This window comes from Salvelinus fontinalis, chromosome 4 (genome assembly GCF_029448725.1).
Source record: "Salvelinus fontinalis isolate EN_2023a chromosome 4, ASM2944872v1, whole genome shotgun sequence".
In the NCBI taxonomy this organism is placed as follows: domain Eukaryota; kingdom Metazoa; phylum Chordata; class Actinopteri; order Salmoniformes; family Salmonidae; genus Salvelinus; species Salvelinus fontinalis.
The window spans coordinates 68,556,351-68,571,857 of record NC_074668.1 but is presented as its reverse complement, the minus strand read 5'-3'; the positions used below and the strand labels follow the sequence as shown (position 1 = coordinate 68,571,857).

The following is a 15,507-nucleotide window of genomic DNA, read 5'->3' as shown; positions in this document are numbered from 1 at the left end:
CCTAAGCACACAGCCAAGACAACGCAGGAGTGGCTTCGGGAAAAGTCTTTGAATGTCCTTGAGTGGCCCAGCCGGAGATCAGACTTGAACCAGATCTAACATCTCTGGAGAGACCTGAAATAGTTGCACAGCAAAGCTCCCCATCCAACCTGACAGAGTTTGAGAGGATCTGCAGAGATGAATGAAAGAAACTCCCCGAATAAAGGTGTGCCAAGCTTGTAGCGTCATACCCAAAAAGACTCAAGGCTGTAATCGCTGCCGAGGTGCTTCAACAAAGTACTGAGTAAAGGGTCTGAATACTTATGGAAATGTGATATTTAAGTTTTTTATTTTAGAATAAGACACTAACGTAACAAAATGTGGAAAAAGTAATGTGGTCTGAATACTTTCGAAGGCACTGTATGGTCAGCTAGAAGAGCTGAGGCTACATTGTCCCAGATGGAATCCCATGACCTCACCCATGATCTCCATCTGACAGCATGGAAAGTCAATCCGCAGGCAGACAGCACCAGCCCACAAAGCACCCGTAAAAAACACACATACAAAGAAAGAGAGAAAGAGCGAGGGAAAGAGAGACACAAAGAGCAGACCGCAGCTGGGATCAATGGCCATTCCAAGCTGTTTTTACGCAAACCTGGACGCTCGATTTCACCATACTGTACAGGTTTCAACAATCATACCTGTTTTTTAAATCGTATCTGCCCATCTATGACTTGGCTAATTACTAATCCATTTGCAAACACAGGCTACTCATTTTATGCCTGTAATATCCTTTTAACAATGAATCAAACATACCATCCCATCACTGCTGCTTTCACAATACAGCACAGGTGTCTCAGTTACCTGTTATTGTATTAGATAATAGTTCTCATAACTTCGTTATTCAAAGATTCATGACTCATGACTGACATAGTATACTCTACAGAGGCTATAATATATAGTATATCTCCTGAAGGTTATTCTGAGTTCAAGTAATCCAGTGCATTTTTCAGAGGTATGAGTGCACATGCTATCAGTTTCCAGAGGAGGAATTCCAGAGATGTGAAGTATGTACCTGTTACAGCTGGCCTGCCAAGGCAGAACAGCTAAAGGGAGCTAGCCAGAGACACACACTCCCTCAAACACACACATACCTGTATACGCATTATACTGTAAATAATCGGCACATATTCTTTGAGAACAAAACAATTATTCAAACACTAGCTATTTAACCAATGTTCTGGAATGTTTTATTTATTACATTTTTGTTATATCTGACGCTCTCATTAGCATGGTTGCTCTTGCGCTTACATATTCTTGATAAGAATCAAAATATGTTTAATTTCCATACCATATTAGCCATCAGCTGTGACTTAAATTCCACTTCAGTTACACACGCAGCTCCATGCAATGAGACTGGTAGTGGAGCGCATTTAATGAGGAGAATCCCAAGTCCCCTTAACACCTAAAATACCTTTACAACAACACCAATGTCAGGTTGTATTAAGACTTAGTCTAAGAACAACCAACCAGGCAATAAATGGCATTAGGCGGAAAACACTGGCCAATAACTTAAGAAGTGGGCCTATTGCTGCATCAGCCATGGCCATAGAAACTGAGCAATATATTACATACTGCTAGACCAGTAAAACACAAAACAATGACTTGATGTCCATCTGTGTTGCTCCACACAGCCTCAAGCTATCAAAAGACAATGGGAAGCTGACGACTCAAAGGAAAACAGTGGGAGGGCTGGGAATGACACGTAATGCAGTTAATTACCGAGAGAACTGAAGGAAACTAGGAAGGAAGCCCTCAACCCCTGATAAGCAGACATTACGCCTCAGAGCTGGACAACAATCTAAGAAGACCTTGTGTTCCAGCATCCCGCCAACAACTTTGCCCCTCTCCAGCCCTCATAACTCGCTTGTACTATCTCAACTCTGAGAAATCTGGCTGCTTCTTCAGGCAGCGGTGCCAAGACAAAGGAGAGCGTCTTGGACACGGTTAAAAACACTGCGTTATCTGGCCGGCCCCAGTGAATGTCATTCACCTAGAGAGGAGAAAATAATACATTTACACAGAAGCAGGCACTGGAGAGGTGAAGCAGCTGTCTGCCGTCTGGAGGCCTGTCTGACCCACGCAGTGTGTGTTAACCACATGTCCTCTTGGACTTGGAGAAAGATTTATCTGGACAAACTTCAGACACAAAGCACATAGTTAATGTCTGTCCAGCTATTTGAAGTTTGACAGACAGTATGTAATCCACTTAGCACAATAGTTTGACCTCATCCAGTGGCACATTATTTTCTCCATTTCACACAAATAAATGAGCAAATAGCTGACTAACGCAGTGAACTCTCGCCATGTATAAAGATCCCACACAAAGAATGCTCTGATGTTCTTAAATCAACATTGAAAAATCAGGGAAACACTGGACTGATGCCATATTCAATGCAATCATTACACCAATAGACCATACAGTAACATGAGGTCCTCATAATGTGAGGGATATCAAGATTCTTACGGTGAGAAGTGACTGCACAAGGCAGATTTTTTGGTAACTGACATTCCCCCAGACAGTCAGACAGACATTCAGTCAGCAGAGGCAATTGGATCCAAAGATCCTGTTCCATATTTCAGAATGGCACCGAGGGGTTTATATGACACTGGATGACCACCGGGAAGGAATAGTGGAGCCGGTAAGGCAGCTTTCAGGGAAGTCATGCTCAGAATAGACAGGTGTCATGTTCCAGAGGAAAACAGCACATGTCCGGGAGGATAGCCTGACATCTGTATAAGACCACTCTACAAACATAAATACACTGTGTTGCTGACCACAAAGAGAACAGCTCCACCAGACCTGAAGGATCTGTGCCACTCTTCAGAAAAAGGACTGCTGGACTCTGTCCATTACATTTGATGACCATTTATTGTGATCATAGACATAATGATGGAGTGCTTAGGGGTTGTTGCTCTGTAAACACAATTCTACTTTAACCCTTACAGTAATTGAGGGTAAAGAAAGTCAGCAAGTGGTGGTGTAAAGTAATTAAGTAAAAATATTTTAAAGTACAACTTAAGTAGTTTTTGGGGGTATCTGTATATTTTTGACAACTTTTACTTCACTACATTCCTAAAGAAAACAATGTACTTCATACATTTTGAATGCTTAGCAGGACAGGCAATTGGTCCAATTACTTATCAAGAGAACATCCCTACTGCCTCTGATCTGGCAGACTCACTAAACACACATTTATTTTATTAACCAGGCAAGTCAGTTAAGAACAAATTGTTATTTACAATGGCCTTGTTCAGGGGCAGAACAACAGATTCTTAGCTTGCCAGGGATTTGATCTAGCAACCTTCAGGTTACTGGCCCAACGCTCTTACCACTAGGCTACCTGCCACTCCTCATGCTTTGTTAGTAAATTATGTCTGAGTGTTGGATTATGCCCCTGTCTAAAAAACATGAAGGAATTTATGTAAGGTATTTGAAATTATTTATACTTTTACTTTTGATAATTAAGTATATTTTAGCAATTACATTTACTTTTAAAACTTAAATATATTTTTACTCAAGTAGTATTTTACTGGGTGACTTTCATTTTTACTAGAGTCATTTTCTATTAAGGTATGTTGACTTTACTCAAGTATGACAATTGGGTACTTTTTCCACCACTGCCTCCAGCTACATGTGGCAGAGCTCTGATGTGTTATTGGGTCATCTGATATGTGAGTGCGTCTGCTTTCCTGTCCAGATCAAAGGGATGGAGAGCTGCCACTGTGAAACTGCCTTTGCTGGAGGTTAAAGCACAAGGACTGAGTCAAACTCCTTTTAAGTTTCCTGAATGACCGATTTCTGAGCTTGTACAAGCCAGGGGAAACTTGTTAATGTAGTCTAGTTGGCGATTTATATCCTGCTGATGACCGTGGTGGTTTAAGTTGGCAGAGCGGGATCCTACTGAAAGGATCAACCAATTTAAACCATGCATAAATCCTGCAAGTGATTTGCTTTCTGAGCCTCAACCTCCCACATCCTCTTTCTGTCCTGGTGCTGGAGCTGTTGCCTGGAAACATGTGCTCACTTCCACAGTGTGGCTCTAGGAAGGAAATAATGCAAAGAGGAAGAAGAAAGTTCACACAGTTCTGCTCTGGGATATTGTGAATAAGCTTACAGACAGAACAGTCAGGCTGGAATACGGTGCTCATTTGGAATGCTGTCTGCTGTTTTATTGACTTCAGCTTATTTGTCTTCTTTACTGTAGTGAGCCCTGAGAAAGTGACATACAGTGGGGAGAACAAGTATTTGATACACTGCCGAATTTGCAGGTTTTCCTACTTACAAAGCATGTAGAGGTCTGTAATTTTTATCATAGGTACACTTCAACTGTGAGAGACGGAATCTAAAACAAAAATCCAGAAAATCACATTGTATGATTTTTAAGTAATTCATTTGCATTTTATTGCATGACATAAGTATTTGATATCCTACCAAGCAGTAAGAATTCCGGCTCTCACAGACCTGTTAGTTTTTCTTTAAGAAGCCCTCCTGTTCTCCACTCATTACCTGTATTGACTGCACCTGTTTGAACTCGTTACCTGTATAAAAGACACCTGTCCACACACTCAATCAAACAGACTCCAACCTCTCCACAATGACCAATGGCCAAGACCAGAGAGCTGTGTAAGGACATCAGGGATAAAATTGTAGACCTGCACAAGGCTGGGATGGGCTACAGGACAATAGGCAAGCAGCTTGGTGAGAAGGCAACAACTGTTGGTGCAATTATTAGAAAATGGAAGAAGTTCAAGATGACGGTCAATCACCCTCGGTCTTGGGCTCCATGCAAGATCTCACCTCGTGGGGTATCAATGATCATGAGGAAGGTGAGGGATCAGCCCAGAACTACACGGCAGGACCTGGTCAATGACCTGAAGAGAGCTGGGACCACAGTCTCAAAGAAAACCATTAGTTACACACTATGCCGTCATAGATTAAAATCCTGCAGCGCACGCGAGGTCCCCCTGCTCAAGCCAGCGCATGTCCAGGCCCGTCTGAAGTTTGCCAATGACCATCTGGATGATCCAGAGGAGGAATGGGAGAAGGTCATGTGGTCTGATGAGACAAAAATAGAGCTTTTTGGTCTAAAATCCACTCGCCGTGTTTGGAGGAAGAAGAAGGATGAGTACAACCCCAAGAACACCATCCCAACCGTGAAGCATGGAAGTGGAAACATCGTTCTTTGGGAATGCTTTTCTGCAAAGGGGAAAGGACGACTGCACCGTATTGAGGGGAGGATGGATGGGGCCATGTATCGCGAGATCTTGGCCAGCAACCTCCTTCCCTCAGTAAGAGCATTGAAGATGGGTCGTGGCTGGGTCTTCCAGCATGACAACGACCCGAAACACACAGCCAGGGCAACTAAGGAGTGGCTCCGTAAGAAGCATCTCAAGGTCCTGGAGTGGCCTAGCCAGTCTCCAGACCTGAACCCAATAGAAAATCTTTGGAGGGAGCTGAAAGTCCGTATTGCCCAGCGACAGCCCCGAAACCTGAAAGATCTGGAGAAGGTCTGTATGGAGGAGTGGGCCAAAATCCCTGCTGCAGTATGTGCAAACCTGGTCAAGAACTACAGGAAACGTATGATCTCTGTAATTGCAAACAAAGGTTTCTGTACCAAATATTAAGTTCTGCTTTTCTGATGTATCAAATACTTATGTCATGCAATAAAATGCAAATGAATTACTTAAAAAATCATACAATGTGATTTTCTGGATTTTTGTTTTAGATTCCGTCTCTCACAGTTGAAGTGTACCTATGATAAAAATTACAGACCTCTACATACTTTGTAAGTAGGAAAACCTGCAAAATCGGCAGTATATCAAATACTTGTTCTCCCCACTGTAGCTCTGAATTCAAAGGCTTGGTTCATGTAAAACTATTTATACAATTAGATTAACCTGGGGCTCCAGAGCAGGTGCTCTGGTGCGGTTTTTATCTCTAACATCCGTGTATAAATCAAGCCTCACACAGGCAAATTGTCCATCAGGCAATTCTGGCAAATGCCAGATGGGCCAGACCATCTTTTTGTTGTGCTGGCTGGTAAAAACAAAACAAAATAATTTTAAAAACTGACATGGCCGGCGGTCCATGTGCCTGTCAAGATTTGGTTTGAAAGATTTTTGGGTAATTTCTCTATTGTCAATAATATATTGGAGCATTTGGGACGGCCCGGTTTTCTGATTAGCTGAGCTGAGGTCACAAAAAATGTCACATTCAAACTCAAACATGCCTCAGTAAAGACACCTGCTCTGACTCTCTGTCATCAGTCAGCCCAGATCATGGATTGTAAAAAGGTGGTGCCTCGAGGCCTACGATGCTAAATGTGTGTAATTAACAAACTTTTTTTCTCGAAATTCTGGTTCTGCTGAGTTCTGTGACTGTACTGAGAAATTATGCTAGGCTTAGCACCGACGGATCAGCTTCTGCTGTAGAAGACAGTGCAGTCGAGGTAGGGAGAAAAAAACCAAAATACACATATGTAGCCTAATGCTGCCAGTTAATATTTGGGGGATATATCGTATGAAATAGTAGGTTAATTAACACGTAGGCCTAATTAGGGAAGTGGGGGTTCGAGGGAACACATATGACGGACACTAACTTGCAATAGCCTAAAAAGGTTGTTAGATTGGCTTTTATAACGCATAAGCAAATAGCCATCTAAAAGACATTAAATACAGTCCTACTGCTTTTTATTAAAGTTATAATGTATTACAACGAAACACTGAATTAATGTGTAATAATTGCTAAATAATCCTCTGTTAAAGGTCAATTAAAAGACTATATTTTAATTGTTTTGTCAATGTTTCTGAATCTCAGTCTGTTCAGTCAGCGAGTGGGTATAAGTTTATGAGATGTAGTAACGAGCAGTGTTGCCAACTAATTTTCAGGGTAAGTTGCTAGAGGCAGGTTGATTTGTTGCTAAAAGTTGCTAAATGACGTTGTGATGTCATTACGTGATAACGTAAATTTGCGTTATTACGTAGAATACACAATAACGTTACTTAAATTGACTGGTCATCTCGGCAAAAAATATTATTTGACATTTGTTCAGGTACAGACTCCCACTCTTTTCTTGCAATTTACTGAAATTGCTGCTGCCTGTGCACGAGCTGAGCGCCTGCTGCTGACGTCACTCACAATTCACTTTTGCAGCCAGGCACGTGTGTTGTGACTGAGTGTGACAGAGAAAATCATTTTTGTGTCATTTAGAGGGAAAATGAGTGCATTTTAGCGTTTGGGTCACTTTTCAAAAGTTGCTAAAAGTTCCAAATACATTTTTAAAAGTAGCTACATTTGTTGCTAGGTGCTGTTTGAAAAACAAGTTGCCAGGGTAGTCTGAAAAGTTGCTAAATCTAGCAATAAAATTGCTAAATTGGCATCACTGGTAACAAGTGACTCTGGTGTCGGATTACATTACATAGGCATCGCCACTGGAGGCTGGAAAGCCTATTTCGTTCGCTAAAAGGCTGTAGAGATGTACTGACAGTTTCTTAAAATTTTGGCTCTTCTATAATATATACAGTGCCTATCTAATGGCGTGCTCATGACTCTGGGCCCATTCTGTAGTCCTTTATCAGTGTGTTTTTGTGATGTAATGTTTATGATGGCTGGGAGGGGCTCAGTATAGCATACAGGTGCTTTAATTAGTTTGGGGCAGGGTCATTTGTTTATGCAAAGGGTGTATTATTATGCTGCTGTGGGGTAAGGTTGTTCCCTTTGCCCTGCAAGGTGTGGTACAAGACAACATCTGCATTCACACCATTGTTGAAATAACAACAGCAAATGGTGAGAAAATCCTGCAGTGGATGGAATGTATGGCCCGCTTTGTCCTCTGGTTATATTGGTCTTGTTGGATGTGACCACATGATGGTATTTGCAACAGTTCATTCTGTATAGATTTCATAATAAAAACTTAAGGACTTCTGTTGAACTACAGTAAACAACCGCTTGGGCTTCCATTAACAAGTAGTTGTACTCCCAAAACAACATTTCAGGAAGCAATTTTAATATGTGGCTATCACAATATCAGACCATTTCCAACTAAGATATACAGTAACTACAACTTCTGCTTGGAAAGTTGAAATACAACCAGGGGTTTGTGCTCCAAGCTTCACAAATTGTTTAAAAAGCTATAGTATTAACACCTGCTGGGGAGGTCTTTCTGTGTTGGTTAACGGAAGCTAGCACACACTGCCCTTACGGCGCCTTCGGAAAGTATTCAGACCCCTTGACTCTTTCTACATTGTTACGTTACAGCCTTATTCTAAAATTGATATTTTAACTATTTTTCCTCAGCAATCTACACACAATACCCCATAATTTCAAAGGGAAAAAGGTTTTTAAATAATATTGCAAATGTATAAAAATTAACATAAAAACAGAAATACCATATTTACATAAGTATTCAGACTTATGAGACTCAAAATTGAGCTCAGGTGCATCCTGTTTCCATTGATCATCCTTGAGATGTTTCTACAACTTGATTGGAGGATCTGTGCTAAATTCAATTGATTGGACATGATTTGCAAAGAACACATTGGTCTCCATCATTCTTAAATGTAAGACATTTGGAACCACCAAGACTCTTCCTAGAGCTGGCCACCCAGCCAAACTAAGCAATCGGGGGGGAAAGGCCTTGGCCAGAGTGACCGACCAAGAACCCAATGGTCACTCTGACAGAGCTCTATAGATCTCTATAGTTCCTCTGTGGGGATGGAAGAACCTTCCAGAAGGACAACCACCTCTGCAGCACTCCACCAATCAAGCCTTTATGGTAGAGTGGCAAGACTAGTCAGGATTGAGGAAAAGATGAACGGAGCAAAGTACAGAGAGATCCTTGATGAAAACATGCTCCAGAGCACTCAGGACCTCAGACTGGGACAAAGGTTCACCTTCCAACAGGACAACAACCCTAAGCATACAGCCAAGACAACGCAGGAGTGGCTTCAGGACAAGTCTCTGAATGTTCTTGAGTGGCCCAGCTAGAGCCTGGACTTGAACCAGATCTAACATCTCTGAAGAGACCTGAAAATAGCTGCGCAGCGATGCTCTCCATCCAACCTGACAGAGCTTGAGAGGATCTGCAGAGAAGAATGGGAGAAACTCCCCAACTACAGGTGTGCCAAGCTTGTAGCCTCATACCCAAGAAAACGTAATGCTGTAATTGCTGCCAAAGGTGCTTCAACAAAGTACTGAGTAAAGGGTCTGAATACTCCATTTTCCATTTTTAATAAATTTGCAAAAATGTCTAAAAACCTGTTTTTGCTTTGTCATTATGGGGTATTGTCTGTAGATTGATGAGGGGGGGAAACTATTTAATCAATTTAAGAATAAGGCTGTGACGTAACAAAATGTGGAAAAAATCAAGGGGTCTGAATACTTTCCGAAGGCACTGTATGTAATAGTAATTAATCCTTAAGATAGGGGAGGACATGTATGACAGCCAGGCACTCTGAGGATTTTATAAGGTATTATGGGCCAATGGTCGTCTATTAAGCATTTATTCAGTATTTTTTGTTATTTTTTATCTAACACATGTGCTTATTCATTCACAACTAGGATGTTGCTGGGCCCAGCGCAGGCAGTGGGGTCCCCTGGTCTTCTGGTACCAGGCAGTGGGGTCCCCTGGTCTTCTGTTACCAGTGGCTGTGGGAAAGGAGGCTTAGCAGAGACAGCTCAGAGATGAGTACAGTGGAGGTAGGAAGAAAATAGAGACACACAAATGTATGATCTTCATTTGAGCCAGTTTGCTACAGCAGGGAATGTATCCTGCAGCAACGGGAAATGTGAATTATTATGTGGATGGGGGCTGGTGTGGCTAAAATGCCAGGGCTGAATTTTTGTCCCAGTCTGCCCCTGAAGCCTCGGCACAACCACTAATTACAAACTTGAGACTGGCTGCTCGCAGCATTTGCATCTAAGTAAATTTTGACAAAATTACAAGAACAGCAGGTTCGTGCTGAGTTTGGGAAACTCCCTTAAGGGGGCAAATTTAGATATTTTGACAACACACTAACTCTTGAGTTTTAACAACATTTGGGAACTTTCATGTAGACATATTAAAACGTAATAAATCAGTGTGGATTTGATCTTTACACACCCACCCCCTCAATTAGACTAACTGTGATGTCTAGCGAGAAACCATCAACCTTCAGCATCTTTACATCTCTACATTCACTCCTGATATAAAACCTTGTGATCTTTCTAGAAATCTGCTTTTGGGGAGAGCAAGTCAAACCTGATGATTTATTGTTATTCCAGATAGCATAGGTATGGTGATAAAACAGGAGAAGAAAAATGACAGAAGTGGACCGCTACAGATAAACTTTGATATGTTAATGTCTGTTGTATACACTGCACAAAAACATTGCCTCTGAAGTAATCACATTTGTCTATGTTGTATAGTATTGGAAAAAGGTTCCATATAGAACCAAAAAGGGTTCTATCGCTTGCTTCATACATGGAACACCTAAAAGTTCTATACAGCACACCAAAGAACACATTTTTCTAAGAGTATACTCCCATGGCTAACAGCAAGTGTATACATCTTAGTGAACAATATTATTTTTACTGTTCCTTAACTTCAGTTAAGCACAAGAAATACTAACAAGATTGAACATTCCTGAGGAAATTCCAGCAAGACAGGAGAAATAAATTGTGTTTTTTGTTTAGGCGTGCAATGTTTTTCGAATCCAGGGAGAACAGAGTATTTAAATCACACATGGACAACCAATGCCTGAGATAGATTCAGACATGTAGACATGTAGTCTATTGAGATGTTGACACATACTTTGTCAGTAAGGTAGTGAATCACAGAGTAATAAAGCAGGACTTTAAGTCTCACAGCAGTGTGAGGAAGAGCGTGCCATGTTTTCAACCGGCACAGGATGCACAGGAAATTATTGCTCATTCAAGAGGGGGCGGAAAATTACATGACTGTATGATTGCTGCTGCCTTCTCAAAATGTACTTACTGAGTCACAGCTGCTCTCTCATGGCCAGATACTCACAGTGGCCTGTTTTCTAGAGTGACTTTGAGATTAACATAATCAGACAGATACCACCACATACTGTAGGTACACTTTCAAGAGTACCCAAAAGAAAATGGACAATTCCATTCAGATTTCAGTAATCCAAAATGTGTGCTTATAACAGATTATATACTGTATCTAAATACCTTACAGATGTCTCTGAAACTGATCTGTGATCATCTGACCATGTATGCTGTAGCTAATGTGCCTCACCTGGGACAAAGCCTACTGTACAGTATTTATTATTTAAAGCCACAAGTTCAAACTCAAAATCAAACACGGGTAAGTGAGTAAGCTTAGAACTTCCCATAATTCTTATGAAAGGGGAACATTAATTCATCTGACAGAAACAGCAGCGCTTAAGCAGACAGACAGTGTCACAATTCCTCTCCCTGTGTATTTGTGGCCCTCACTCTCCAATGACACGCAAAGGGCCATTTACTGTTGTGTAACTCTATATTTCACCACTAAGAGCTGCAGGGGGAGAAAATGCTCACTGGCTTGTGCAGACAGTAATATCTGTTGATATGAATACAATATAATAGAGCCTTAACAGTATACTATGATTAAGAAAACAATCAAATAATAATAGTTTTCCTGAGATAAAAGGGTGATGAACCTTCAATGAATGACTGCTTAATCATTGTCTTTCTCTTAATGGAACTCAATGTAAAGAAAATACCATGCCATGGTGGAAGCCTATACCACTGTAAAACTCAGCCAGATACAGTTGAAGTCGGAAGTTTACATACACCGTAGCCAAATACATTTAAACTCAGTTTTTCACAATTCCTGACATTTAATCCAAGTAAAAAATTCCCTGTTTTAGGTCAGTTAGGATCACCACTTTATTTTAAGAACTTAAAATGTCAGAATAATAGTAGAGAGAATATTTATTTCAGATATGATTTCTTTCATCACATTCCCAGTGGGTCAGAAGTTTACATACACTCAATTAGTATTTGGTAACATTGCCTTTAAATTGTTTAACTTGGGTCAAACGTTTCAGGTAGCCTTCTACAAGCTTCCCACAATAAGTTGGGTGAATTTTGGCCCATTCCTCCTGACAGAGCTGGTGTAACCGAGTCAGGTTTGTAGGCCTCCTTGCTCGCACACGCTTTTTCAGTTCTGCCCACAAATTTTCTATAGTATTGAGGTCAGGGCTTTGTGAAGGCCACTCAAATACCTTCACTTTGTTGTCCTTAAGCCATTTTGCCACAACTTGGGAAGTATGCTTGGGGTCATTGTCCATTTGGAAGACCCAGCTTTAACTTCCTGACTGATGTCTTGAGATGCTTCAATATATCCACATAATTGTCCTTCCTCATGATGCCATCTATTTTGTAAAGTGCATCAGTCCCTTCTGCAGCAAAGCACCCCCACAACATGATGCTGCCACCCCTGTGCTTCACGGTTGGGATGGTGTTCTTCGACTTGCAAGCCTCCCCCTTTTTCCTCCAAACATAATGATGGTCATTATGGCCAAAAAGTTATATTTTTGTTTCATCAGACCAGAGGACAATTCTCCAAAAAGTACCATCTTTGACCCCATGTGCAGTTGCAAACCGTAGTCTGGCTTTTTTATGGCGGTTTTGGAGCAGTGGCTTCTTCCTTGCTGAGCGGCCTTTCAAGTTATGTAGATATAGGACTCGTTTTAGTGTGGATACAGATACTTTTGTACCTGTTTCCTCCAGCATCTTCACAAGGTCCTTTGCTGTTGTTCTGGGATTGATTTGCACTTTTCGCACCAAAGTACGTTCATCTCTAGGAGACAGAATGCGTCTCATTCCTGAGTGGAATGACGGCTGCGTGGTCCCATGGTGTTTATACTTGCGTACTATTGTTTGTACAGATGAACGTGGTGCCTTCAGGCGTTTGGAAATTGCTCCCAAGGATGAACCAGACTTGTGGTAGGTCAACAATTTTTTTTCTGAGGTCTTGGCTGATTTCTTTTGATTTTCCCATGATGTCAGGCAAAGAGGCACTGAGTTTGATGGTAGGCCTTGAAATACATCCACAGGTACACCTCCAATTGACTCAAATGATGTCAATTAGCCTATCAGAAGCTTCTGAAGCCATGACATCATTTTCTTGAATTTTCCAAGAGTTTTAAAGACACAGTCAACTGTTGTAAAAATTACTTGTGTAATGCGCAAAGTAGATGTCCTAACCGACTTGCCAAAACTATAATTTGTTCAAAATAAATTTGTGGAATGGTTGAAAAATGAGTTTTAATGACTCCAACCTAAGTGTATGTAAACTTCCGACTTCAACTGTACATCAAGCGTAAAGGCATAGCCTGCCAGAGAACCTGAGGGGGGCCGAAACCGAACATATTTAAAAGAGATCTTAATACACACCTTTTTAGCTTAGCTTTTCCTTAGGGTGCTTTTTTAGTCTTTCGGTTTTTGTTATTCTTTTGTTTTCTATCCTATTATGTTTGTTGTGGAGTAAATATTTAGGTATTTATTTTCATAATTTTTTATTTATGTTTTTTCCTGTGAAGCACATTGTGTCGCATTCATGTCTGAAATGTGCTATATAAATAAAGCTTGATTTCAATTGACAAATGAATCCAAAATTGTGACCAATTCTAATTTGGCATAAACATAGTCTCACCTGAGACAAGTGATGATTGAAGACTAAACGATTATCTCTGAGTATTCAAGCTGGAAAATTTCTCACAACCTCTCTCATATATGGGAGAAGATGTGAGAAAAGTTCCAGCCTGGATACTCAAATGATCCTTTAGTCTTCAATAGTCACTTATCTCTGGTGACAATCACACTACTCAAACTAGAAGTACAGTGTTAGTAATGTACTGTTTCTCTCTTAATGTAACTCAATGTAACTTTAAAGAAAATACCATGCCATGGTAGTAGCCTATAACATTGTAATACTCAGCCAGACACATCAAGCATAAAGGCTTTTAACCTGGATTATGGTGGAGACACATTCATCATTATTTTAATGGTTGAACACACAGAGCTATTTTATCAGAGTACGGAGACAAACCAGATGTGTTATTGTCCAGTTCAGACACACAGGCTCCTACTGTATGTACAGGAATCTGTATCTAATCCTATCAGAATGTATTTATTTGAATACTAAGGCAAAAGAACATGTACAAATCACACAGTAGAGAAACAAAATCAATTCCTCAGATAAGATTCGATTTTACAACCTTGAATGAACTATGTCACAGTGTTCAGACTTAACTGTCATGTTGCTCAATTGCCTAGACATCTGCCCAGCGGTCACTGATTTGTGAAACATGCGTATTTGGAAGTGTGACTTACTTTAGTTTACAGATTAGAAAAAATAAATCAACTGGTCCAGTCTTGGCAGTTGATTGAAGAGGGATATTCAAAACCTCAATGACCGGTCAGAGAAAATGTATCTAATAGAATTTGCGCTGGCTATATGTGTCGGTGCGTCTCTTCCAGTCACTCACTCTGAACTACTACTGGGCTAAATTACTGTCTCACTATAGTACCTCCCGTCTATTGCATGAGGGCGGTGCTGGAGATTACAAGACCCAATTGTAACTTCTGATACACTGTGCTCGAAATTTAAATGATAAAGGCGTCATTACAACTTCCGACGCAAATACTGTACATGTAGCCACAGTGCAAAAAAATGACGGCATAGATAGTAGTATACTCTGATTATTTTATGGAGAATAAAGATGGATTTCAGTTTAATCGGTCTTTTGCTAATTAAGCTACAAATAAATTAACCAAATATAGCCTAAATCATGGTGCATATCATTGTAATAATTTAAATACATTTGAGGCGCAAGTTGCACTCAGCAAATGATTGAGGCACGTGCACAGGATCTAGCAAAAAAATAATATCCAGCGATTCAGTGTAGTGTCCAGTATAATGTTTCAAGAACAAACAAAACAAAGAACCCCCCTTTTGCGTCAAATTACGCAAAATGTATGTATCCTCTAATAGGCTACATTTGGCAATCAATAACGCAGTGAGTAAAATTGGACTGCTTTCAAAGTATTGACTGTTTCTTCCATTACATAAAACGACATGTTCAGATGATGGCAATGACATGGTCAGATAATCACCGTGACACCTCTCTGCCCCAATGTCATCACAAGGCCCTCATACCAAGGAGTGACCGCTCTAAACAGCCTGGTCTCAGACTAGACTTAACATAGTAATGCTAAATCCAGGACACTCAAATTAGCATAATATGTTTATGTTTGGTATGGTTACATAAGATGGTTACTTAGTCGGGTGGTTGCTCGTGGTGGAGGGTGGGCGTTTAACGCAAACGTCTAGCAGTAATGGTGTCATAACCATAAACCTATAAACTAGGCTACTGAAAATAATTTCCATGCAAATGAGGCCATCTAGTGGTAAATGGGAGAAAACATGCGACAGAGCCATATTATGCATCCACGTTTAAATACAGTCA

General features: G+C 40.6%; 1 protein-coding gene across 13 annotated transcripts in view; it reads right to left on the bottom strand.

The window, feature by feature from the left end:
• Positions 1-14,568, bottom strand: part of LOC129852704 (F-actin-monooxygenase mical2b-like) — a 49,680-nt gene extending 35,112 nt beyond the window's left edge. For 3 of the 13 annotated variants that reach the window (XM_055918300.1, XM_055918302.1, XM_055918305.1), the window contains exon 1: positions 14,372-14,558. The gene's annotated coding sequence lies outside the window, so the exon portion shown is untranslated. Of the gene's footprint in view, positions 1-14,371 lie in introns of all 13 variants that reach the window. The other 10 variants (XR_008759038.1, XM_055918298.1, XM_055918307.1 and 7 more) reach the window with 8 other exon arrangements.
• Positions 14,569-15,507: the final 939 nt, after the last annotated feature.